The sequence below is a fragment of the Corapipo altera genome, unplaced genomic scaffold (genome assembly GCF_003945725.1).
Source record: "Corapipo altera isolate COAL_440 unplaced genomic scaffold, ASM394572v1 49, whole genome shotgun sequence".
Taxonomy (NCBI): Eukaryota; Metazoa; Chordata; class Aves; order Passeriformes; family Pipridae; genus Corapipo; species Corapipo altera.
The window spans coordinates 6853651-6880469 of NW_020884879.1; the positions used below are offsets into that span (position 1 = coordinate 6853651).

At 38.4% G+C, this 26819-nt stretch overlaps 1 protein-coding gene and 1 long non-coding RNA gene across 7 annotated transcripts in view; one reads left to right on the plus strand and one right to left on the minus strand.

Annotated features, from left to right (window-relative positions):
• Positions 1–26819, plus strand: part of SPIDR (scaffold protein involved in DNA repair) — a 200107-nt gene that overhangs the window by 133629 nt on the left and 39659 nt on the right. The gene's annotated exons all lie outside the window — the stretch shown is intronic.
• Positions 846–25311, minus strand: LOC113944891. 4 transcript variants are annotated; one of them, XR_003526868.1, is made up of 3 exons: positions 25247–25311; positions 15422–15514; positions 846–1220 (listed from the first exon to the last, which is right to left on the minus strand). It is a non-coding gene; the product is annotated as an uncharacterized LOC113944891 (long non-coding RNA). The 4 variants fall into 4 exon arrangements; XR_003526869.1 differs by lacking the exon at positions 25247–25311 and adding an exon at positions 21579–21632; XR_003526866.1 differs by lacking the exon at positions 25247–25311 and adding an exon at positions 16015–16115.

Sequence of the window (26819 nt, forward strand, 5' to 3'; positions counted from 1 at the left end):
CTCAGGGTTTGAGACCAAAGACTGATTTCAAAGTCTTTCTCAACAACTCTGCGTCTGAGAAAGCTGTGTCTATTACTGCGTTTTCTTCCTTTGGTTTTGCGCTAACTTTTGGTTAATACTGGCTTAAAATGAAAATGTAAGATACATAAGATTTTATTTTCACTCAGGAATATTATTAAAGTAAGTTACAGTGGCAGAGCTTATATTAAACTTCTAAGTTCAGCCTTTCAGGACATTAGGAAACGTCTCTTCCTGCAGACTTTAGGACCTGAATGGAGATGAGCAATTAGCTTAGCAGGTCCCATTGAGAACTCTCCAGATGTAATTTGCAGTAGGCTTTGAAGGGTTTCTTCAAAGTTTTGGAGAATTTGAGTTCCTCTAAGCCACCCTGTTGGTGGGTAGTGGCATGCTCAATGGTCCTTCCTGAGCTTTTAAAATAATAGAATTCTCTCAATTCTTTCTACCTTGTAAGCCAATGTATAATTTACAGCACTCATTGATCAATAAAATTCCTCTAGAAGGAACTGAGGAAGATTATTCTTTTCTAAAATGTAAACTCAGTCATCACCCACGGGAAAGTAATTATCAACATTACCCCAACATTTTTGAGAAACTCCTTTAAATATAAGAGTTATATGGAACTTAACTTGCATTATTTTTTAAAAAGATACATCTTGTTGTGTGAAGTCATTGCTATGTACTTAATTCATTCTTGCTATAATGCATATATGTGAGAGAAAAAGTACTTTACCAGCCCTACATCAATATGTGGTTTTGAGGACAGTATTGCTCTGTTTAGATTTTCTTCCAGAGGGCCACATTTGATCAAAAGTCAGAGCAGCTGACAGACCGTTATTCAAGCTGATTTTTAACATCAATTCTACCACAGTTCAAATGATAATACTGTCTCTGTATTTTATTTCCAACTTTTAACCAAAAGTACACTTGCAATCACTCAATTTGAGATAGTTAACCTGCCTGAGGCCCACACCCTTCACAGGAATGGAGTGAAAGAAAACAGAAATCTCAGATTGCACTTCTTATGTCAAACATGAAATTGAAAAAAAATGAGAGCCCATTGCTTCTGAAAACATACTGTAGCTGGGTATTCTCAGGTGCAGTTGCTAGACTGATCTCTTAGAAGTTCCTCAAATTTTATAGATGTCCAAGCTCCGAAAACAACTTTGTTGTTGTTCACAGCTATCAGGCTGGTTTAGATCCTGAAAAAAAAAATCAACCCACTTTCTCTTTTGCAAAGAAGAGAACTAACACTTCTTTTACAGACTGAGGAATGGAAAACACCTCACACTGCTTTATCAGCTGCTGTTTCCATGGCTGATAAACATCCACATGAGACTTTTCTCCTCTATCAAAAATGTCTCTGTCTGTCACCTGATAGTGAGCAAAAGGGTCCAACGCCCTCTGACAGTCCTTTGAACCAACTGATGGCTTTTTCTTTTGTAATTAAGAAGCCGTCTTTTTTTCTTTTTAAACTTTCTTCTGTAAAGGAAAACTGCCATGAAAGCAAGGTTTGTATATTATGAGGCAAGATGAGTTAGGTTATGCATTGTTTCACAAACAAAAGTCTCTAATTAGATATCAAGGTACATTAATAGTTAATTGATTAGTATTTTCGACAGGCTGTTTTATTGTATATCTTCTCTTGTAGCACTTCATAATAACCTAGATACTGTTGTCACAGGGAAGCATAAAAAGCACAATAAGCTGAAAAGAAGCATGAAATTAAATGTGGAGCAGGGGAAGTAATGCATTTGGTTCAAGGAATCCAGTTTCTAGTAAGAGACTGGCAAATTGTGGGAGAAACCTCTATTTTGATTGGAAGGAAATGGATTCATTTAGTAGGTTAAAACTAACAGCTTAGAAGCATAGAAATTATGATGCTACCTGTAGGAATCTAACTTTTTCTCATAAATACACATATATAGATTACGGCCTTTTACTGATAAACAAATGGATATGTCTGAGGGGTTAAACTCTGTTTAGCTGAACTGTTCAGAGCATTTTCAAAAGAAGCTGAGAAATCATTGCAGAAACTGAGAAGTTCTCCAGTTTCTGCTGTACATAAATTGGTCCCACGTTTCCTGTATTATTGTCAAATCATCTGCCTTTCCCCCCAGTATTAACTGCTCTCGCAAATGGACTTTTCATGCTGAAGGAGATTCATGGGGAAAAAAAAAAAAAAAAAACAACAGAAGAAAATATGACTCCCTGTGACTGTCTGCCCATTTCCAGCATTCCTGGCATACTTTTTGCTGCCTTTTCCCCGTCTGATGAGAAAGATATTTTTGCTAATGACACAACACATGTTTTTCTAAACCCAGTTATTTTGACTCTTTTTTAAAAAGTCCTGGCTTAGGAGGATCCCAGAGAGACTCCTGTCAACCTGAGGAGCTCACTGGCACTGAGGTGTCTGACTCACTGCGTCGGCCTTGTACTTTGTGTTCCTGGGATAAAGCAGTGTATAATTTGGATTTTGCTCCTGCCAGTATCTGTTTGTTTTGAGCGGGCCACGTGAGTTTAGTAAAAAATAGAGCTGGTCAGTTTTGTGCCTTAAAGGACAAGGCTGGTTGTGTAGTAGTCAGTGTAACAAAAATAGTTGCATTTTTAGAATTATTAGGCAGTTAAACTGGTCAGAGCACTCAGAAGATTTGGGTGAGGAGGCTGGACAGAAAAGGGTGTTGTCAAGAACGAAAAGCTAACCACTGCTGGTAGAAAACAATGCTAACTGTAGCTGTGAATTTGCATTTTAAAATCTGTGTGTAACTAGACAAATTTTCCATTCACTTCTCTTGGCATGTTTTGACGTATTTTCTACCTGAATAGTAGCATTCCAGCCTACTATAACTTTCTATTCCTAGAATGAAAGAAAGACAGTGCATTTACTTTGAAAATTAGTGTGATCTGCATCTATGTGCTAGTCATTGATAGTTCTTTCGATTTTTCTCTTTATTTTGTTTGCCATTTGCCAGATCATAGAGCAGTGGAAAGGTCTGCCACCATGCAAACAGGACCCTTGGCGAGCAAAATATTTAGAAGAGCTGAGGATTTGTTTGAGTGGCTGGAAGAAATAGAAATTAGGAAAATCAAATTTCTCTTTCTGAGCAGGCCCCGAGAAACATGATAGTCAATTGCTGTAATTCATTGTGGTCTAGCAAGTTGTTGCAAGTTTCTGAGTAGCCTGTTCATACGTAATTCTGTGTAAAACAGTTTTATTGGCAAGTGATAATCCTGTGAAACTAATTAATTTCAAAGTTGGATTTCCTTTTATCCCCTTTTTTTTCTTCATCCAGTGATATTTGCTGTTTATCTTAATGCAGATCCAGTCAATGGGTTAACCTGTCTGGCAGCATGCACAACTAAAAGTTGAGTGTCAGGTGCTGCAGCTAGCATTCCAAGTAGATGGACCGATATATTGAAAAGTTGTCCTTCTGGTATGGAAAACCTACTTTAAATTCTGTAAAGCATATTGAAATAACAACAACAAAAAATTTTAGAGGTCTTCTTATTTGAAAAGAGCCCAGATTGGAAAGAACTGTCATGAAAGATCCATGTTCACAGATGCTAACATCTGTCAGAATGTTTTTTGTGGCTGACTTAAATTTGTTTACAGCATTCCATTTGTTTTTTGTGTTTTTTTTCAACAAAACATTTGAAATTGAATGGTCATAAATGCAAGTTTTTAAAAATTACATTATGTTTCTGGATGCGATTTTTCAAGTGGAAAATAAACAGGAAATAAGTAACTGAAATGCAGTAGGCAGTACTCCATAAACTAAAAGGTTTCTCTGATTTCCCCTTTTCAGATCCTTCTCTGTGAAGATATGTGCTCTTAATATTCCTACAAAGTAGTCTAACTGCTCCTTGACAGACTTGTAATAGTTCTCCTAATAGCTGTGGTTCAGGGTCTAGTAACTAGTTTCTACTTTGAACTCTCTTTTTTTCCCCCTTTTTTATTCACAGTAAAGACTCTCTTTTGCCTCCACCCTGTTCTATTTGTAATTCTCAAACCGGAGCCACCAAAACAGAGAGTAAGAACAAAAGACTGTTGGAAAAACAGCATTTGTATCACACTGTCCATCTAAGACTTTAATTTGTATTATATAGTTAACACTGTAGCTTCCCGGTGTTGTTGCCTGGATAGCTATGAAAGTCTGTTTTCCCTGCTGCTGATGTTGCTGCAGATGGATAGATGGAACTTGGGCTTCTTCCAGTGCCGCTGTAGTACAACAATTTGTTAATTTGACATTAACGTTTATTTTTCAGTGCTAAATATTTACATAATCTTATTTTGTCCAAGGGCAAGGTGAAAGCACTGTTATCTGATATACTCTGCACAGATAAAAAAAAAAGGACCCCTCAGTGTTCACTGCCATTTTTCGGCCCTGCACTGTGCACAGGCAATTAACAATTTACTGTTGTTCTAAAATATGTCAGGACAGTGATATAAACTGCTGATACAGAAAAGAGGCTCAAGCAGACGATAACCACAAGTGTGACAAGGATTCAGTCTCTTTGGAAAGCAAATGGACAGGAACAGAAACCAACTGTCAGATGGCCAACACTGTGTGCAGGCTCCTGTATGCGTCTAGCAAAAAGGAGGCACTGGTTGCTTATATTTCCTCCATACTCAAGTGCTTAGACTGATCAGTAAAACATCCGCGTGTTCACAGAAGACAGTCACACACACACCCCAAAGACTTTTTTTTCATCAAGAAGGAGGGGTAGCTCTACTAACTAATGTATTCTCAATGACAGAGAAATTGTAGAGATCTGTAAATAGCACAGAGAGACAGATAAGTGGTATAGAAGCATCATTATGTAGAGTTGTGTGTTCCCCACCACTTACCTTGTAAATATACCATTTCACACCTCCCACATCTGATGATTGCGTGCAGGGCTTTAGAAAGCTTACTGAGAGAACTAATTAAGATTATCTTCTCTGAGGAGCTTTGTTTTATTTGCATTGTTTGCTGTATCTTCATCTTCTGAATTTTTTTTGGAAATGAAGTTTTATTGCACCTGAATGCCTCATTTCCCACTGCTGTTGGCTTTATGGCTATATCCACCCAATTAATTGTTTTCAAGGCACTACGTAAATGGGGGGAGTAGGAAGAGTGATGTGGTTCTCCTGTATGTTATCCTACAGTAGAGACCAGTCTAGGGAGAAGAAAGTAAACAATTTGAAAAGGTAATTTTCCAGCCCTACAGCCACAATCAAGGCATGTTTAAAACAGTACGTTGTCTGGTTTAAACCAGAAATAGTAATTTTCCAGCACTTATTATGTGTCAAGAATTATTCTAAGATGGCCTATGTAAAAGGTATGGAATCTTACCCTTGGTTTTGACCTTCCTTCCCCTTGAATTTTTGTATCTCTGAAAGTTATGTGGTTGACAGAACTGAGAGCAGAAATTTTCCATATGTGTTTTACACGCCTACCTTTCACTGACTACACGACTTCAGTCCTGACCTAGATGTAGTCATGCTGAAGCTCTCCAAAACCTTTGTAAAAGTCCGATTGTGTCTCTGGAATTTGTTTTCCTTCTACCGTTGCACCAAAGGCAAGGACCATGAACAGTGAGAAATGTCATAAATGCCTGGATGGACACATGGTGAGTTAACAGTTGGGAGAGAAATTTAACCATCCAAATATTGCACATAATTTCTGTGCAGCTTGGACAGGTAAACAGTCTTTGTATTCATAGCCTTAAGTATCTGCATAAATAGTGGATGTGCACAGAAACACTAGCACAGATTTTATATGACAGCAGTTTTCCAAAAAGGAAGATTCCTAGAAATAACTTTCTATTGTCAGCTTTGTAAAAGCTTCTGTTTGATATAAGAAATCAATACTCCTTGGAAAGGTATTATGAACATACTCATATTCTTTTGGGAAGAAGGAGGTTTTATGTCCCAAAGAATCAGGAATACACAATCCTATGCAGCTTTAAAATTTTGGGCACACTCTACCAATTAAGACAAGACAGACTTTGAGAGGGACGATATTGCTGAAACATAGGCCTGGACATCTGTATCTTAAGCTTTTATACACTTTCTTTTGTAAGGTGCAAAAGATGAATATACAGCAAACAATGCAAATAAAACAAAACTCCTCACAGAAGACAATCTTAATTAGTTCTTTCAGTAAGCATTGTGGTTTAAAATTGATATGCAACTTATAAATATAACAAGTTATCTTATGTTCATATATCAGTCCTAACGGGTGGCAGTGCCTGCTAGTTTTGTACCATTTCTCACAGCCAAAGGCAATCACCAGCATCACACTGGGTAGGCATCTGCTACAGGCTGCCCTGAGATCCTCAAATGCATTTTAGTTAATGCCTCAACCCCCTCTTTGGCTAAAGGGGACTTCACAGGTTTTGGAGAAGAACATACTCCTCAAATGAGAAAAGTGATGAGCAAAGGCCTGGGATGAACTTACGGTATATTACATTTCACATTGTAAGGATTTGAGTGGATTAGCAGTTAAGAGAGATTTAGTTATTTTTGTAATTTTAGTCCTACAGTGAGAAAAGAAAGGAGTAATTCACCTCGTGTATGTTAAAAATGGTTTTGTAACTTGCTGAATTTAGATACTCAGTTTGAGGTGTGTGTTTGAATGTAGTGTGAACTGCTCTGGACAACACGCTTTACAAATACCTAAGGATAGGTTTTAATACAAAATATTTTTCAGAGATGTTTCACATTTGACAGGCTGAGAGAGTTGGAACTGTTTCCCCACAGCCTTCTAGGCTAGACCTTAGAGCAGCCTTCCAGTACCTAAGGGGGCCTCCCAGAGAGCTGGAGAGGGACTTTTTACAGGGCATGTAGTGATGGGACAAGGGGAAATGACCTTAAGTTGAAGGAGGGTAGATTTTGATTAGATATTAAGAAAAAAATTTTTAATATAGGAGTGGTGAGGCACTGGAGCAGGTTGCCCAGAGAGATTGTGGACTCCCCATCCCTAGAAGCGTTCAAGATTGGGCTGAATGCGGCTCTGAATAGCCTGGTCTAGTGGAAGGTGTTCCTGCCCATGGCAGGGAGTTAGAACTAGGTGATCTTTAAGGTCCCTTCTAACCCTAACCACTTTATGGTTCTATTATTAAATAGACCAAGAGTGATGTCATGAAATTGTGGAGTGCAATTTTTGGTCGTATTTGTGTTGTGGGCTCTGTTTCATTCAGTGTCACGTGATAACAGGATTTTGTCATTTGTTATTTTGTTTTCTCCTGTACAGCATCATCAATTTTACCCAGGAAGATGGCAATTATAAAAGTATGAAATTATTCCATATCTCTCAGTAGTTTCCCAATTGTTCTAGACCAAGGGCAGCCACACGCTTGGGCCTGCCTGCCTGGCAGGTGGAATATGGTCCCTGCCACAACTAGGAAGTTGTGGTCCTGGTTCAGTACATGGTGCAGGAACTCCACCAGCAAGGAGATATTCAGTTCTCTTTCTGAGTGAGGGAACAGGGTATCTGCAAGGAATGCAACATTAGTGAGGTGAGGTAAGAGATTGCACTGGAGTCCCAGCTTTGCAGAGGTGGGAAGTATAGCTGGGATCATGGAAGTAGAGTTCCAAGTACGGGAGTGTGTAGTAGGTTGTGGAAGGAGGAAATAATGTGTGGAACTGAGGTTCTCGTCTGAGGACTATTAAAGTGGTCATAAGGTATTAGAATATCATTTTGTGCAAATTGCCTTTCTGTCTGCTCTTTATTTTCTCTTGAGCCTACGTAGTTCCTGTGGATTTCCTCTCTGGGGCAGCAGCTTTCCCCACTATTGAATTCAAATATGATCTAGTCATGACAACTACAGATGTTCTTGTCTTTGTCCTGTAACAATGGGATTATGCATTTTCCACTGCCTCTGAACAAATGCCAAAATTTGTAAATTCTGTTTGAAATGAGGAAAAATGTACAGGGAAACGAATTTGATTGGAAGATGTCGCATCTTCAGTATGGAGCTATAAATTAACTGACCATATTAACATAATGTAAGTGGAACGTGGGAGAGCATGTTAGCAAAGACACTCAGTGCCTAATCTTTGCAAAAATGTTTTTAGTGTCTTTATTTCTATTCAATTTAATGGTAAGTGGATATTTCCTTTCCAAGGGAGCTGCAAACTGCCAAAACTTTCATGCTGCACTCTGAGCTGTTTAGTCATGATTAAAAATATCTGTGATAGGAGCTCATCTATACCTTGGTGCTTCTACGTATCTGAGTCATCATTCGTATTTGGACTGCCAGGGTTTGGAGGAGAACTGTAGCAATAACATCCTGAGAGAAGAGGTATTTGATGTGGATGCATCAACAGTCAGGAAAATCAGTGATTGTTAGGCTGTTTCCATTTCAACAGTGCATGTGGGAAGGTTGTGGATTTTTAAGAAATTGGTTGGAAATCCAGTTATATGTACTGACAAGAAGCGGGAGAACTCAAAGCAAAAAGAGGTGTCACATCCGGTTTAGAGGTTGCAACCTTAGCAAATCAACAAACTGCAATCGGATAATCTCTTTTTAAATGCTTGCAAGGGTTGCGCCTTGTTGGATAACATGTGTATGCTAGATTTGGAAAACTCCTGTATAGACAAATAGGTTCTGTTCTATGATTTGTTTGATCCCCACTGAACACATGGAAGCTGGATTTGGCATGCTTGGTTGCAGTTGCTGCTTGGGTAGTGCAAATCAGAGGAAATTAAAAAGTCATGCGTTGAACAAAATCATGAAAATTAAGAATCATGATATTTGGAAATAAGATACTTTTTTTTAATGAATGTACTTTTGAGTGTTTCCAAACCTTTTCAGTGAAGAATCCCGAATTTTCAGTTCAACCTTGTGTATAAATGGATTTTCTTTATAAAAATAAAAATTAAAAAAAAAAAGCTCGGTATGATTCTTACTTACCAGTTCAGAATTGTGATTAGCCTGGCACAGTGGCCAGCACGCCTGGCCTTCCTGCAAAGACCTGAAGGGTTTATGTGTGCCTGAGGTCACCTGCTGAAATCCGTAGGAGCAGACGGTGACAAAGTAACCACTTTCACAATAAACCCAACTATTTTAAAGAGCAGATGAACAGTCCAGTAGTCAAAGAATAATGAAGATTTTTTGTGTGCACAGCGTGGGTGAATAAAAATTTCTACTTGTCATAGCACTTCAGTATCCTGATGTTTTGGTCTGTGTTTGCAACCCTGAGTTGCGTGCATCCTTTTTTTCCAGGGGGTAGAAATAGATGCTTTTTTCCTTTTCAGTATATGTACTGGATAAACCCAAGTATCTTTCTTTTTTTCTGCAGGTTTTTTTATATTTGGCTTAATAAAAATATAAGTACTGTAGTAAGTTTTGAGAGCGCGCAGAACTCTCAAGTATAAAGTGTAGTTTCTCTGCTCCATATATGTCACTGATTGCATTATTTATTATAACTGGATCTGTGACAGCAAAGCAAAGTAATATTACTGCAAAACACAGGATTATACTGTAAGAGTCAGGCTGCGTTCAGCATCGGTGCACACTGACATTTTTATGCCTGTAGGTCAGTCCCTTGGTTAATAGATGTTTCCTCCCTTTCTCCAAGCCATCACTAGAAGCCCAGGGCTCCGGGTTGCGGGAGGGTTTGCCGGGAGCGTGGCGGCACGTGGTTTGTCTCTCCCCCTGCGTCCCCCATGCTCAGTGTGTCTCTGCACACACTGTTCAGTAAACAAACTTTGGAGAACCAGAGCGAGCTGGTTCAGAGCAGCCAGTTCATTCACACAGACCTCTTGGAAAGCGATGTCTTTGCGCAGCCCTGACGTACGGGCTGAGGGAAGTGGAGAAGTTAGTATTTATGTTTTCATTAATGCTTTTTATAGCTGTGAGCCAGCTGTAGCTAGTTAGCATTAGCCTAGGACATCTATTAGCGTGCAGTCCTCTTACGCAGGATAAAGGGCTTCTGATGGAAACAGAGTTGTTACTCATGGTACTCACGGCTGTGTGTTTACATGGAGGCTGTTTGTGCTGACATAGGATATATATTAGAACAGCACGCACCTTTTTAATGAACAAATTTTCCAGGATTCAAGAGGATTTTGTGTAAAAACTTTTTAGTGTATCGGATGATGAGATTTCCATCTTTAAATGGCTTATTGCTTGTTTAAAAGCTGTTCTATGTAAATAATGCTCTGCAGCTATGCAGATACTAAAAGTATTTTCTATTTAGCTTTTAGGATATATTGGGAATAAGCAGTATTCCTGCAAGTCTCAAACACACTAGTTTGGACTGTTAAATTTTTTGCTGTGAATGATGTAAGCAGCTGGCAGTAGCACAGGGTGAATTGGACCTAAGGGTTTGGCCTAGAGGAATTGATGGCTCAGCTGTCCTTCTCTGGTTTCTCCCAGTTCTTGCTTTTTTGGTTTTTTTTTCACCTCTCCTTGTGGAAGCTAGTTAGTCAGAAGGGTATTTAAAAATAAATAACAAAAGCAACTGCAAAACAGAGAATGAGGAAGGCACAAGAAGTGTTGTTTTTAGAGCTCCAGTGTGACAAGCACCATGGTCTTTGGTATTTGCGTCAATATGACAATTTCCTTTCCTGGTCAGTCAGCATTCTCCAAGCAATTCTGACAGCTCTATTCATCCAGACAACCACAGAGGTGCCTAAAGAAAAAGTAGGAAATTTTGTCTATACCCTGCTTTGCGGGATTTCCATAGAAGGTGTGGAATGAATTTAGTGCTTTCTCACAGCTAATTTACTCATTTTAGTAGTTAAAACTTTGAAATGGAAAGTTTCAGCACTGGTTTCTCTCAAATTGTCTTCTCCTGAGGAAGGTAGATTGAACTGAAGACCATTATTTCTGTTCCTCTTCTCCTCAGGTCTTTTACCTCTACTTGCAGTGTAGAGAAGATTCCTGAGCCTTTGTAAAATGGTCTCAGCTTGAATTTCCATTCTGTTATCTTTGTCACAGTCCTACCAGTTGTCAGTGATAAACTATTGCAGTCAAGTGGAATTCAAAAAGTTCATTGTAAAAAGCTTAAGTTTGCCTCTTTAATCCTAACCTCCTCATGAACGTGTTGATTACATCAGCCATCATCATGTCAAAATTTTACCTTTATGGTTTACAAAAAGAAGCTTTATAATGCTATTCTTTTTCATTTGCACAACAGTATCTGTGTGTGAAACTGCTGAGTAGCCCCAGATGCCAATGTCAACTCACATGGCTGAACTGTAGTCTTACCAAGACAAAAAGTCGGGTTATCTTCCAAAATTGAATCACTTCTAATCTTCTGTTCAGATAAATTTCCTCCACCCATCCATTTAGGTACACCACCCTTAATGATCCACTTGAAAAGAATGTGACAAGCTCTTGAAAGCTCTGTGAGACTGTGGAAGCTCATGAATTATGCGTGTTCAGTGCCTACAGCCCTAACCTCCAAATACAGGTGGGAAAATTTACATCTGCAGTATCTAGACTTCCCTACAGATCCTGTTCTCTGATTTGGTTCTGTATTACCTTTACAAATGTGGTCAAGGCTCAGTTCACTCCAATTTCAAAGTCAGCTGCTCTTTTGAGGACCAGAAGAATAATTTCTTAGGGGCAAAGTCAAGCTTTGATGTGCTTGCATTCTTCCTTTTAATGCAAACCAGCAAAATTGTGCTGGAATGTTTTGCACCATTTGGTAAATGTGCTGGTAACTTGCTCACTGTGATCTGAGGGAAAACATTTTTGCTCATATTTACTATTCTACTAAATGCTTCATAAGCAGGTTTTTTTCTTATGTACAAGGAAATGACCTATACGGTGTCATCACTTGCCGGCCCTTGGGCTTGTTTTGAACTGACTGTTCTGCCATTCAGGGTCCTTGCTCATTTGTTCCTCATGCCCTTGTGACTGAAACAAAAACCTCTGTGCGAAAACTTAGACTGGAGGAATGTGGATAATTGGGAAAAGCAGTTTTGCCCAACCAAGTTTTCCCAGAAGATGTCTGGGACCATCAGCATCGTGCTGCTGGCTTTGGATACTGTGGTCATAGATCAGTGCATCAAATACTGTTTTACAGGACCCTGTAGCCTAAAAAGCAATGTCTTTCTCCTCTAAACATTTGGCAAAGGTGTTTTACTGTTTTCTCAAAGTCCATATTTCTGTGTCATCTAACTGAACACAGCCAAATTTAACATAGCCACATCTTGACTGCCCAGTCCTTTCCCTGAGTCGGTTGCCGATTGTCTTTAATTTTTTGTTTTAATTTATGGCTAACTTTCCCAACATTCAAAGAACACGTGTTTGAAGGCAAAGAGGCATTTTTAACCCTAGCAGGGCACCTGGTTACACCTTGGATTTTGCCATTCCTCAAATGCTGTGATAGTCCAGGTTAGTACATAATTATATCCTGCAGCCAAATGAAATATTTTTTACTAAATCTGGCAGGAGATGTTATAGTTATTTTTTGATTTTTTTTCCTAATTGCCTGAGAATGGTCTTTTTCTTGTGTGTTCTGTCCATAGGATCCTAATGAGGCACATGATATGTGGGAGGCAGGGATAAGAGAAAGATAAAGCTGTAATTTCTGTCATCAGGCAGTACTGGGTTGACAACTACTAATTTTATCTAATCTATTCACTATATACCTCACTCCATATACTGAGTAATTGCCAGAAAACTCCCTTCTCTTGGCCCCTTTGCAGAATAGCTTAATGCATCTTTTCTCTCTCTGTATATATCTGTATTATGTTAGTATATTTCAGATTTGAGAAATAATTGTTTTGCCAACTTGAAAAAAAGAAACCATTGTCTTGAAGTTCAAATGTACGAATGGAATGGATGCTGAAGAAGAGGGAGCTTTAAGGAGATACTGGAATTGGAGACCTTGTTGGTATATTTGGGAAATTCATTCCTACTCAGTACAACTCACTACAATAAAGATAAAAGACAGCAGAAAAAATTAACACTGATTTCTGTAGATTATTTACATGGCCCATTGTTCACACACACACACATTTTTTTCATCCATCTGTTAAAAATTGCTAAAGCATGTGAGCACTAAGCTAACTGCTGCATATCTCACGTGCCCAGTCTGATGGGGTATGAACCTGATTAAGGTCTCTAGACGTTCTGTGATAATTGGTACATGTACCTTATGGCAGAAAAGTGAAAAAAAATTATTGTTCATTTAGTGCCATTTAACAGATTTTCATTTCTGTTTTTATTTGGAAATGCTGAGTTAATATTCCAGATTAATCTGAATTGGTGGTCTCTGCTAAAATTAAAGTTACAATGTCTATAAATCAATTGTCACTTCATGTTGAGCGTTGAAAACTGTCAAGTGGAAACTGTCTATATACCAGTGACCGACAATATCTGAATTACGCCCTTTTTTTCCCCCCCAGTTATCAGTGACCTTTAACTACCAGTTTCCTCCACCAGACAAGTCCCATTTTCTCAATCACCCACATTTAAAAGCTCAGATGTTTTGTTCTCAGTAGTACTTCTGGTGTATATGAGTGTGTTCTTGCAATTAGTCAAACTCAGTTCATCCTGTTGTGAAGAAAATGGTGACTGACCAGGCTTTTCCAAATGGGGAAGGAGAAGAGAAGGTAAGATTGGAGGAGTGTTCCCATACTGGGCACCTTAGGTCAGGGATGAATGCACAGAAAGGTGTTGAAATCTTTGGAGAAGCTGTAGGCAATAAGTGAAAGTGATGATCTTGTTGGGCAGCTTCCCATGGGAGTTGGCAGGATGGTGATATGTGAAAGATGTGTAGGGTTAATTCTTTATTGAGCAAGTGCTCAACTATGCTTACAGTCACCATCCCTTCTGGCTTGTGTCTGCTAAACTATCCAGTACGAAAGTGGGAAAATAAAAAAGAAATCCAAAGCAAGCTCTTTTTACTATGGAATTATGACTGTTTTCATTTTCAGCATAATGAGTGGCCCTGAAAATTCAGAACCTTCAACCCATGCCTCCCACTCCCTTCTTCCGTGGCCCCAGCAATGCAGAAAAATGCTGACAATCACAGTTTCCCTCTTTGCTGAGGCTTACCTGTACAGAGAATTCATAGGGAGATGAATGCCTAATATCTGGGTTCACATTTAAACTGTTAATTTCCCATAGTAAAATTGTTTTGTTATACCCATCTGAAGGAATTTTAGTCTAGCTAGGGATTAGTGCCAGAAAGTTGTTCAGTGATAGCTTGTCCAGTGTTTTTCCCCCTAAATGCTTCTTGAGTCACCTTCCTTCTGCCCTTGGTCTAGGGACTAAGAGTTCTCTATTCATCTTCATAGCAGCAGCACTCAAGCTAGATATCACTCAGTTCTCGACAACCCCCCACTTCTGAGAGGCAGGAGAGAGGGAAGACCACCAAAGTGTGCTTATGGAGAAGGCAGAAATGCCAGTGCTGAAGTAGAGTGGAACGGAGGGGGGCTTTTTGGGCACCAGAGGCCAGGGTGACTATGGCCATGGGGAAACGTGACCCCATGGGAGACTGCTGCACTGGCAAGCCTGAGCATATGCACAGGCAAAGAGCAGAAGCCCAGAAAACATGTGGCTCCTGCTGTTGCTGAACCCCATCCTGCCAAGTCTCCATGGAGGCCTATAGTACAGCTTCAGTAGCTTCTGGCAGCCACAGGCTCTCTGCATTGCTCATTTGTCCTTTGGCTAGAGCTTGCAAAGCACAGCTCCATCAACAACTTATCACATGCTCTGCTCTTCTGCCTGAAGCTCTCCAGTAGCACATGCCCTTTCTCCTTTCCCCTACTTTGTGCACTACTTAGTGTGTGACCTGCTATTTCAGAACACCCTACAGTTTGCATGGCTTCTTGCAGTATGTAAATGCATTCTCTTCCCAAAGAACTAAAAATCTATTCTTTTTAAGACCTGACAATTAAGGTGATTACAAAATAGCTAGAGGGAGAATGAATTTGAGTTACGTCACTGAGACCATGCAGTGTCTCAGCAAAGACTAATAGAGCTCACAGTGAAGTGTGTTTGAAAGCATGTGTAGTGTTTGTGAGCTGGAAGCAACCCCTGCCTGTGGGTAGCCTGATATTTTCCACTATGAAAAATTCTTGTGACCTTTTGTTTGCAAAGCTCTTTGAACTCCATTGTTTGCTGTAGACATTTGATGTTCAGAGGGGAATGCCCTCAAGGTGGGAAAATGCCTTGTTTTCTTTGGCAGCAGGTACAGCTGGCTCTACCATGGAAACAGTTGGGGTTGGTAAGAGAGAAGGGGAGGGACATAAGAGGTAGATTTTCCTCCTCCAGCCTGAGGTTCATGCTACCCCAGGCAGGAAATATTTCAAGATGAGAGACAGAGAGCTGAAGTAAAGCTGTTTCCAAACCATTCTCCCAGTTAGGGCATAGACCACACTGTTCCAGCTACCTTTGTAGGGACATCACAAGATACTTTCCATATGCATGCAGCAGCCTGGGTGGCACTTACCTGTAATCTTACCCAAGGCTGACATCTTTCCTCTCTCTTAGGCAGCAGGACTCAAATGTCCCCTGATTCAAGCAGTCTGCTTGAGCTTTGGACCTGCTAATACAAATAGACATTGTTTAACCATATGTTGAAAAGCATAGGTACAAATACTACAAAGAGTTGTAATATGAGATTTCTGCATTTTATATATATATATATATACTAAAAACTGAATGTGGTCATCTGTTGATTTCAGACTATTTAACCTTACCACCTTCAGATTCTAAACAGGAAGGTTTATTAAGTTTTATCTGTATTTGCCTTGTAAGTTAAAAAACCCCAACATTACAAAAAGACAACTTAGAATATGGGGGGGTATATATATATATTTATATGAATTAATGATACTTATAAACTTTGTGTTTACTCTGTCTAGACCTGTGTTTTCTCCCAGAGCAGCACAACCTATTGTGGTTTTTGGATTGGCTCTTCTTTCCATTTTCTGCTGTTTTATCAGCCATGAGTTTCTGTTTCCACAGCACAAACTTGAGGTCCCTATACAAAATATACTTTGCAGTCAGTATACCATTTATCAATGGACTTTAAAGTCTTACCTTTCTCTCCCCAGTTTAGTGTTATACAATAGAAAGAGATGAATATTGCTAAATAGTTACTATTTGTTTGCAGAATTGATGTGCCATGTAAAGCAAATAATTACACATACAAATAGTACTGGTAGTCACAGCTATTTCTCTTGCATACGCACATAAGGGATTTACACACTTGTAAGGTCATATTTTGCTTACATAAAAGATCTTATCTTCTTGCACCCTGTATCATGTGGTATTCCAAACATTGCAGGGAACATGAAAAATGTCAAATCATTTTGGTATATGGGATACAATATAGACTACTTACAGAGCATGTAGAATAGGGTAGTACAGTGATTAGTATTTTATTCAGGAATTTGTATTTTGATTGTTTTGTGTTTAAAGCGGTTTGTTCATTCAGGGTGAGTAAAAGTTTTCTCTGAACAATTGAAGTGAGCAGGGCTAAGGACTTGTTTCTCTGAAAGGAGCTGAGAAATTAAAAAGAACCCCAAAAAGTAGCATTGGAGGAGGAAAGAGAGTCAAGAGATGTTTTTTTAAGAAGTTCTGTTAGAACTGCAACACTGTAGGAGTCATTGACCCTCTTCCAAAGGTGAGAATGAAGGGTAGGCTTGGGACTAGCATTTCCTATTTGCCCTGTGTGGAAAACGTGGAGAGAACACTCTAGTTCTTGGATCTGATACAGGAAAATAAGTCCCAGAATGTGTTAATCTGAGGGGATGGGAAAGGGAGGAGAGGAAGGAGATGTGGGAAAAGGAGGAGATGAACATTCATCCTATTTATTGTGGTTTGAAAGGTGTACCTGGGACTGGTTTTTGGGGATTGGGTTAAGTGGTAATTGAGTAACAATTTATTAATCAGATAATCATTAATTCTAACCAGATAATGAGTGAGGGTAGGAGAAACTGTGTGTTTAAACAAACGTGGTTTTAGTTGAGAGCAACTATCTGTTACTCAAAGGGACTGGAGCGAGGGCTCTACTGGACATTGCCATTTTCCTTTGTCAGGGAATCCTTCAAACCCCGATCGAGCCATTTTTCGTTGTGGATTGACCCAAGATTTGACCCTGCTTCCTTTTTGTCCCATCATCTGCTCTCCTAGAGGTTGTGTGCACCTTCATTGCTCATGTCTGTGGGTTGCTGGGATTTTCCCACTTGAAAAACACATTCCTCCATGTTACTCTCTTAATTTGATACAAACAACTGGCAAAAAGTACTTCTTTATGAGTAGCTGAAGACTGTCTTGAATAAAATAACGTTTTTAAGCTTATATAGGTATGTTACGAGTGAAGGGCAAGAAAAGATGAAGTGACCCCTATGTGAAGGTACTTTTCTCTTATTAAAAAAAAGCCAAGAAACAAACCCTTTATCGTGTAAGGGGGTTTAAGTCTTGATTGCATTATCAAGGTCTTTTTACTTTCTTCATCTTTCCACTTCTTGCAATTCTGCTAAAAAATCTTGATGTTATTGATGGAGTGACAAAACACAAGAACTGAGGTAATTGCATTAAGGGAATACTGAAAAAAAAGCCTCATATTCCAGTTTTTCCTGCTATAAAGAGTTATAGCTACTTTCTTGCTTTAAACTAGCATAATATAGCAATATTAAGCATTTCTGATGGCATTTAAAACTGTCTGGTAAATGTTTTAAACAGGTTGAGAAAAATTTGCCATGACTTTGTCGGTAGACTCTTACGTTGGCTTTTTAAAAAGAGGAGCTTGGTAAGAAACTGAGGAAAGATGTTCCTATTTGAATACTTGAAGTCATGATTAATTTAATTCTTTAAATAAATATGGAATTTTTAACTAGCATACATTTATTTAGGTCCAGATTATCATTTATGAGTTGCTTGACATTCCAAAAACCAGGGAACAAAAGGCTCTTTATACATAATTTTAAAAGGTGTGGCAGTCAGGTAGGATTATCTCTTTTACCGTGTCATAATATCTTGCTGTTTTGTTAGGGCATTTTACCCTTTTATTGTTTCCTAGAGAAATATAGTAAGCCAGGCACAAATAAGCTTTTAATTTTTTAAAAAAATACTTCTTTTAACTATAGATAGGTATATTAGGCAACAGTTAATTTAGTCATGAAATCTTCAATAAACCGAAGTGGAATGCAGCATTTTATCCCTAAACAGTAAGAAGCCGCAATTACTATACCAATTTTTTTTAACAAATATGATTACTGTTTGAAGTCATATAGCTAGTAATACCAGGTAATAAATACTCCCAGTCTCCCTGAGAAACAACCAGCCAGTAAAGTAGTGAACAGTCAAATAAGTACGATACTTGAGGCTTTTTCAGAAGGATCAGTCATTTAGCATAGTTTGGTACCCAAGAAAAAGTTGTTTATTTTCCTCCTGTCAATCCTGTTTTTCCATTATTTTGTGCTCTCCTCAAAGACCAAGATGTATGACATCTTTTTGCATAACTGTGGTGACACACGGTGCTGTGAAACTAATTCTGCCATGTATTTGTTGTCTTTTCCTTTGGAAAGTTAAATCTTTGGCATACTGTTCCATTGGACATCTGAGAAGAAAAATTTGCTTTGGTGTTACTGGGTTTTCCTTTTCTGGTGTGACACCATTATGGTGGTACCACAAAGGGAAATCTTCTGGATGTTTGTATGACATATTTTTTAATAAATATGATTACTATTTGAAGTCACGTAACTAATAATACCAGCTAATATTTCAGGAACATTTCAGGGAAACATGCGCCCTAGGTTTTGCTGTACTGATAGTGTCCCAGAGTATTTTTGAGCTAAATGGGGGAGTTTATATGAAATTGCATCAAAATTGGAAGTATTAATAAAACCCTGGCCTTACCATAATCATGATAAAATTTTGAAAAGCCACCTCGTCTTTGCAGGCTGACTGGAAGGAGCTACCAGGTTGCTCTCAGAGATTTGCCCATTTATTGCAAACTCTTTAGACTTCAGTCTTGACAAGTAGTGAGGGATCAGGAGAGGAACCACCCTTTCTAAAGAACCAGAGAAGATCAGCTTTGGAAATTATTTGATGCTGGGGAAAGCGACCTACTCTCTGTTGTACCCATACGACCTACATTCAGGAACTACACCTGGGTTAACTGCCTGTATAGAATAGATCTGTTTCATGGGGGCCTTACCCTACAGTTGTTGAAGTCAGGAGGTGTAAATGGTGCATATTTAACCCTGGAATAATACTGTGAAAGCCATAGTTTAGTTATAATGCAATCCATCTGCATGCCCAGGAAAGCAGGACATGGCATTCAGTCTGTCTTAGCTCAAGAGCCATTTGGCATGCATAATTTTGTAGATACAAGGAAGAGGAGGCAACAGTCTTCTGTATTTTCAACAGTTAAAAATCACATAAGGTTTAAAGGGCTGCAGGGGTGTGTGCATGCCTTTGAATTTTCTTAAGAGAAAGTTTGTATCTTACTTGGTCAGAGGAGGAAGAGAGCTTTGATATCCCTGATCCACATACAGTCAAGCCAACATGTTCCTGCTTGTAGAGTTAGAATAAGGTTCTGTTCTCTGTACACACTGATCAAAACTCATATGATACACATTCTTAGGTGTTCCTGTAGATATCTCAAACTTCACTTAGACAAGTGAGTTGTAGTGCTGAGGGCTAAAGCCCAGAGAAATTGTGCATAGTGTCCACTCAAGCTTCAGACCCATCTGCAGGATGACTTCTTTCATCAGGGTGAATAAACTGTGTTTCATATTTGTTTTAAATTCTGAAATCTTCTGCAAGCAGAACATGTTTCATATTTAGACAGAAAATATTCAGATGGGCTTCATCTTTCCAAGAGTTCTTTGGAGTAAGAACATTTAAAACATTGTCTCATAAACTGAATCACAACAAACAGCTCTCAAAGGCTACTGGAGTTCAGTGAGAGGTTTGGGAAGTTACCAGTAGTTGTGTATTACATCAGGTGGTGTAATAAGTATCTTGTAAGTATTTTCACTTCCTCTGTAATGCTAAGTCTAGGTGCAAGTGTACATAGTTACTATTATCTCCATATGATGAACCATATTTCTCCATATTTCGTGTGCATATTCACATATGATAATACTGTCCCTCTCTGAAAATAAACATACTATGAGTTTGTCAGTGGTGGAGGGGAGGTAAGTCTCTCCATAATAAAATCGCCGAGTGCCTGTCAGAAAGAAGCAGAGATACCTCATTTGCCCTGCTGAATTTTTGATAGTTAAAGACCACCATTAGCATCCTATGCAGGAGTTGATTTTGGTTTTATTTTGCCTGATACCTTTGTGAAAGGAAATATTTAATAATTTTTTCCCATAAATGTTTACCCGTAGCTCTCCCAAATTAAGAATGTCTCACTCTACAGGAATGTGAACTAAAAACCAAATAAAGCTTGTAGGCTTCACAACACAGTCATTCGTGCCAATGCTCTGGCCTGTGCTTAGAGATGACCCAGAGTCTGACAATTTATATCCATTTAGTTCTTTAAAAACATGATTTCTTTTCTTTTTTTTTTTTCCCTTCTTTAAATCAGCAAGAAAAATTTGCTGGTTTTGTCACTGCATCCTTAAATAAGTAGTATTTTGCTCATTCTGAAAGAAGTTAACCGTCTGTGATTCTAGCAAGTACGAAGTGATAAACTAAAGGAAACAGTGTTTGCACCAGTCTCATTCACCAGATCTGCCTCAGTCTGAGAAAAGGAAATGCTAAAGTGAATAAGTTAATTTGAGCATAATAGTTGTTCACTCTAGTATATTTTGACAGTTGCAGATGTCACTAAAGGATTTTTAAACAATTTTTAAAATAAAGTTTATAAATAAAATAAATAGTATACCAGGCCATTAAATAGCATCCACATTTGAAGCTTTAGGTAAGTTAAATAAATTCAGTAAACTACACAGAAGATACATGAGAAGATGTGTGTCAGAAGTATAGTGGCTGGTAGTTGGACACACATTGAAATTTGAGTTTGAAAGCCTGACCTTCACTTTTGAAGACTGTTTTAAATATTCGGTGTTAGTGAACTGATTCTACTGGGCAAATTAGGTTATGTTTCTGTGTTTTTGTAGTGTATAGCTGTAAATGCACATTGGCAAACTGAAAAGACTAAATGGAATTTAAAATATGCAAAAAAGTAAACTTTTTGTGAGGTTTTAAACATGTTTTCCATTAAACTGGCTTTCAGTGATTTTGAAGGTTTTCTGCTGTTCCTTTTAGGTAGCTTATGTTTTTTAATTGGCTTGTCTCTTCTGCAGTTATAAAATTAAAATGTGATATTGTTTCTAATGTTATATACACTATCATTTATGTAAATACTTTGCGTAAAAATTATTTTTACGTGTTATTCTTACAAGTTGGGAGGATTCAGACCAATATTTCCATCAAAACCAAGCCAAAGGAAAACTACTTGAGGCAGGAAGGTAGTGATGGACCTTCAGCTGGTGGTAGAAAGCCCGTTTGTTTTTATGCTTCATCATGGGTGCAGCCAAAGCTGTGATTTTTCACTGGGGAAGTCAGTGCTAAATTATTCTCTTTCTCTCTGAAGTGGCTTGAAATTAATCTGACTCCACATCCATCTCCCCAAATCTCCTCACCCCAGTGAGCTACCTTGTCACCACAACATGCCAGGGTGCCCATTCAGGTGAGCTGGAACAGCTGTTTGTGATGCCAAGTCAGCAAATTGATGCAAAAGAAAAATAGAATCATAGAATCACAGAATAGTTTGGGTCGAAGGGACCTTTAAAGGCCATCTAGTGCAACCCCTCTGCCATGGGAAGGGACATATTCAACTAGATAAGGTGTCTCAGGGCTCTGTGCAATCTGACCTTGAATGCTCCCAGAGACAGGGCATTTACCACCTGTATGGGCAACCTGTTCCAGTGTTTCACCATCCTCATTGTAAAAAAAAGTTTTTTTCCTACATTTGGTCTGAATCTACCCTCTTTTAATTTAAAACCATTACCCCTTGTCCTATCACAACAATATCTATTAAAAAGTTTGTCCTCATCTTTCTTGTGGCCCTCCTCTGGACCTGCTCCAACAGGTCCATGTCTTTCCTGTGCTGAGAACTCCAGAGATGAATGTAGTACTCCAGGTTCATAACTTTATTTTTGTGTCTGAGATGTGTTTGTTAAATTCAGATCAGTTCCCTAATCTGATTTCTTATGCTGCCTCAACCTGTTTTGCCATCACAGTTATAAGAGAGGACGGGGACAGCTTCAGGCTGGGAAATCAGTGTTGTACAGCAGATAGACCTTCATTTGGGTCCTCCACTCCCTGACATGAAACTGGTTTTTGATTTGTGGATGATAAATTTGTGGAATTTTTAGTTTGTGAATGCTAACCTCCTTGTTGATATCATCTGACAAATAGTAATTTCAGGTCTGAAAGTTCAATATGGATTTTTTTTTTTTTTTTTGCATGGATTGTGTATATGCATCTACTTTTGCATAAGGAAAAATGTTTACTTTAAAATTTTACTGGTTTTGTAGAGCATGAAAAATACGGAATTTTTTGATTTTACAGAAAAATCCTTTAGTGGACATAATTTTAAGTCACAGAAAACAAAAACGATCTTGAAATCTACAGAGCACTCAAATGCATGCCATGAGAAGTTGAATATTTTCCTAGCTGAATCTGGTCATTAAAAAGTTTAGTTTGTGGGGAAGTGTAGGTGGAGATGTTAATATTTCTTTCGTTACTCAACAAGAAATTTGAAAACAATGTAAAAAGTTTCCTGTGTCCTGAGATTGCCTATGTTAAATTTCAGTCCAGAACCAGTTTTAATTTCACAAATCTTATACAAAGCAATTTGATCATGGAAGGTAATTTTGTCTGTTTCTAGGCAGCCCAAGTATTCTGACCCTCAGCATTGCAAAGTGTGATTTCTGTTTTCTTTGAGTGGTTTCACTTAATACAGACTTATGTCATCAGACATAGTAGATGTTGTTATTTCTTTTCACATGTCATTCTTCTTTGTTTTACCCACATACTGCAAACTGCCCTCATAACACATCATTGTAATTTGATTTGATTATACAGAGGTGTTGGAAAGGACTTGGAAAGACAAAGAAAAAGCATTCCTTGCCTTCTGGAAGGGTTGTTTTTCAGGAGAATTTCTGACTAAAACCTTTTGAAGTGCAAAACTTGTTTGGAAGTTCTTACTGTACATTAAAATGTTGCTGCAGTGCTGAAAGATAATATTCATACTTTCTGGGAGTATCACTTTGTGAGCAGCTGTGATAAGATTCTAAGCCATTTTTTGTGTCATGTAAATACCAGGTACTTTATTTCTACCCTGTGTAGGCCTCAGATAAGTTACTTTGAAAATACTGATAATTTAATTTTTTTCCGATTTAATGTTATTCAAATGAAACTACAGGTAAGAAAACTAGAAAGTAGTTAAAATCCAGAGGATCCATTCTCCCCTTACTCCATTTCACCCACTGTGATATTGAAGTCGTGCAACCCATTCTGCAACTGCAAATACCCAAAGTTTGAGCCACTTCTTAACTCCTAAAGCAGTGGTCAGGGTTAGGCAATCTTTTCTGGCAGCTTTAATAAACTGAGTCAGTAGAAGAAGAAGATCATTGTAGTAATTATCATAATTTAACAGTTGTAGCAGTAGTTTCCATTTCTATGTTTCTAAACCTGAATAAATAACACCTTGTAACTGCTGTTAAGTAGACGAATTGTCTCTGTTCTTTAGGTACTCAGAAATACTGGTGGGTAAGGCTTTTCCCAAGTGTATGTCCTTCCAGACCAGCATCAGCACCCTCTATCTAGGTGTTGAAGTAGTTGTTTGGAAGTGATGAGCTGTTCCTATGACCTCATTTTGGAAAAACTGCAGACAGTGTTTCTCTCTGGCACCTGGTGTCTGCTTACCTTCTTACCAAGGTTTGTAAGCACTGACACTACAGAAGTTAGCCGGAGTTACCAAGACAAATGCGTATTGATGCTGTAAGATTTCTGTTCCGTTGTTGACTTGTGAGTGTAAAACAGAAAGAGCTTCTGTTCACTTTCAAGTTCTTTTCCTACCCTGCTCACCGTAATCTTTTGTCAACTGGTCTGTTTTAGCTAGAAAAAAGTATTGCCCACTAAGGAACTATAACTGACTTCCACAAAAGATTCTTGCCACTTCATCATTTGGATGTTGTTCATGTAACTGTATTTACAAAGTTGGTTTGTCCCAGCTCCTACGACTTAATAACAATGTAATAATAATTCAAAATTATAATACAGAATATACAAATATATTTTTATATATATACACATTTTTATATATGCAAATATATATTTTATAATATAAATATACAAAATATACACTGTTTATAAGGGTTTTAATGCATTGACATGCCAGCTGTAGGATTAAAACTAATGTCCACTGTGTAAAAGGAAAAAATGAGGAATACTGGGAATCTTCCGTTGATACCTCATTGAAATTTGGGGTCAGCAGGTATACAAAGGCCAGTATATCCAGTAGTTAAAAACATATATAGTATAGCAGATTGGGGAGAGGGGAAATTAATGGGAGAAGACAGTTACGAATTCAAATTAAACAATTGTAGGATGAAATTAAATGGTTTTTTGGTGTTTCATCCCAAATGAGATGATACCACATTTGTTTGCCCTACAAGAACATAAATTTTTGTGTGTGCTGTGGATAAATAACTTTTTGGTCAAGAAAGGAATGTTTGTGGTGAATTAGACTTCCATACAAATTGAAAAAAATTCAAAATCTGGTTCTGTGTGTGGAACATTTTTGTCATATTTTGTGGGACTGCCATTAAAAAAACCTATTTCGGTAACTGGGTTAAAAAGAGCAGTGAAATATGGTTCCTCCCTGTTGCAATTTTGAAATTAAATTAGTGATAATGATACATCCAAATGGGGTTAGGTAGAGGTTATAGTTACCTTTTCTCCAAGAAAATTCTCATGAGTGTTTCTCCCCCTTTTCATTGGAAATGCATGTAAACCACTTTTGGAAACCATAGGTGCAGTTACACTTTAAAATCCAGATCAGATCCTGCAGCTGCTGTTGGGAGTCAACACTGCTTTATGCTTAGCAGAGTCCAGGTAAGGTAAGGCAATGGAGGAGGTTGGAATAAGTCTCTTTTTTTAGCAAGGTTCAGGATTGTCACTGGACTTCTCCACCGACTTACCTCAAATACCCGGTGGTATTCAGGCAGGCTGCTGTTCCCACACCTAGCCCAGTACCTTTGTTTCAGGTTCATACAAAGGCAGCAGGCTGTTCTCATGTTACCTTGCTCAGGATCAGGGCCCGAACTCCACCCTGGTGGCCCTCCAGGAGGACAGCTATAGTCATGTTGGCACTGGGAATGGTACCAGCAGTCTCAACCTCTTGGTCTTTCTGTAGAGGACCCAAGCTTTTTTGTTTTCTTTCTAAATTTGATCAATCCTTCCACAGTGGGATGAGGGAGAGAATCGGAAGAGTAAAAGTGAGAAAACTCATTGTTTGAGATAAAAAACATTTTAACAGGTAAAGCAAAAGCTGCACACTCAAGCAAAGCAAAACAAGGAATTCATTTACTGCTTCCCATGGGCAGTCATGTGTTTAGCCATCCTCACAAAGTTCAAGTTCTGCATCGTGGATGATGGTGTCTTGGGAAGACAAATGCCATCATTCTGAATTTTCTCCCCTCTTTCTCCTTCTTAGCATGATGCCATATGGTCTGGAATATCCCTTGAGTCAGTTGGGGTCAGCTGTTCCAGCTGTGTCCCATCCCAACTCCTTGTGCATCCCCAGCCTCCTCACTGGTGGGGCTTAGTGAGAAGCAGAAAAGGCCTTGACACTATGCAAGCCCTGCTCAGCAGTAACGAGAACATCCCTGTGGTATCAACACTGTTTCCATCACAAATCCAAACCACAGACCCATACTAACTACTCTGAAGAAAATGAACTCAATCCCAGCAAACCCAGTACATATGTTCAAATGTCTTTCTGCAGTTGTTGTGAGAGAAGGAGGGGGGAAGACATCTATATATTGCATTTCTATTTCTTACCATTCAGTATTGCTTCTACTCACAAGCATGCTTGGGTAAATATTCTTCAGTGTGCTGAATAAATATGTTTTGTCAAAACAAAGCCCTGAAAATTAATGAATAGTTACTGCATTGGAGGTTTGAAAAATATTTCTAGGAAAAATGGTTGGAAATTTTTCAAAGAAATAATTTTCTTTCAGATCAACTTGTAAAATAATGAAAACTTATGAAAAGCTTGGTACAAGCAAATGAAAAGTTGTGAAATTGCTGAAATGCTATGTTTTGAAACAATGCCATTTTCCTACTCCAAAACCACTTGTTTAGAAATTCCATTTTGGTTAGGATTTTTTTTAACCTAGTTTCTTTAAATTGGTAAAGCAAAATACTTAAATTAATCCAAGCGGGATTCACTTACTATCTTTTCATTTTTTGTGTTTCTGTCTTGTTGATATTTTCACACTTCTTGAAGTGGGGGAATTTAGGAAACATGTTTTATAAGTGGGTGATCAGAAAGCACATTTATTAAAAATGTAGGCATTTCATCTCCTATTCTTGAGAATATTGTTTGAAGGCTTTGTTGCTTTTGTTTTAGCATATTTCCATATTTAAGTTTAGGGTACTTTCATGTTTCACCTTAGGAGTACATGAGTTACATAGTGTCACAGTGATCCAAAATCACAGTTTTTTGACATTACCTGGCAGTGGAGATAACACCATGGGCAGCGTATTCCATGACAACAAGCAGTGCATGAAAGTATGGCCTATATTTGTGTACAGTGTCATAATTTTCATGTGCTGGTGGTTCTCTGCATCCTGTATCACATGTCCAGTAG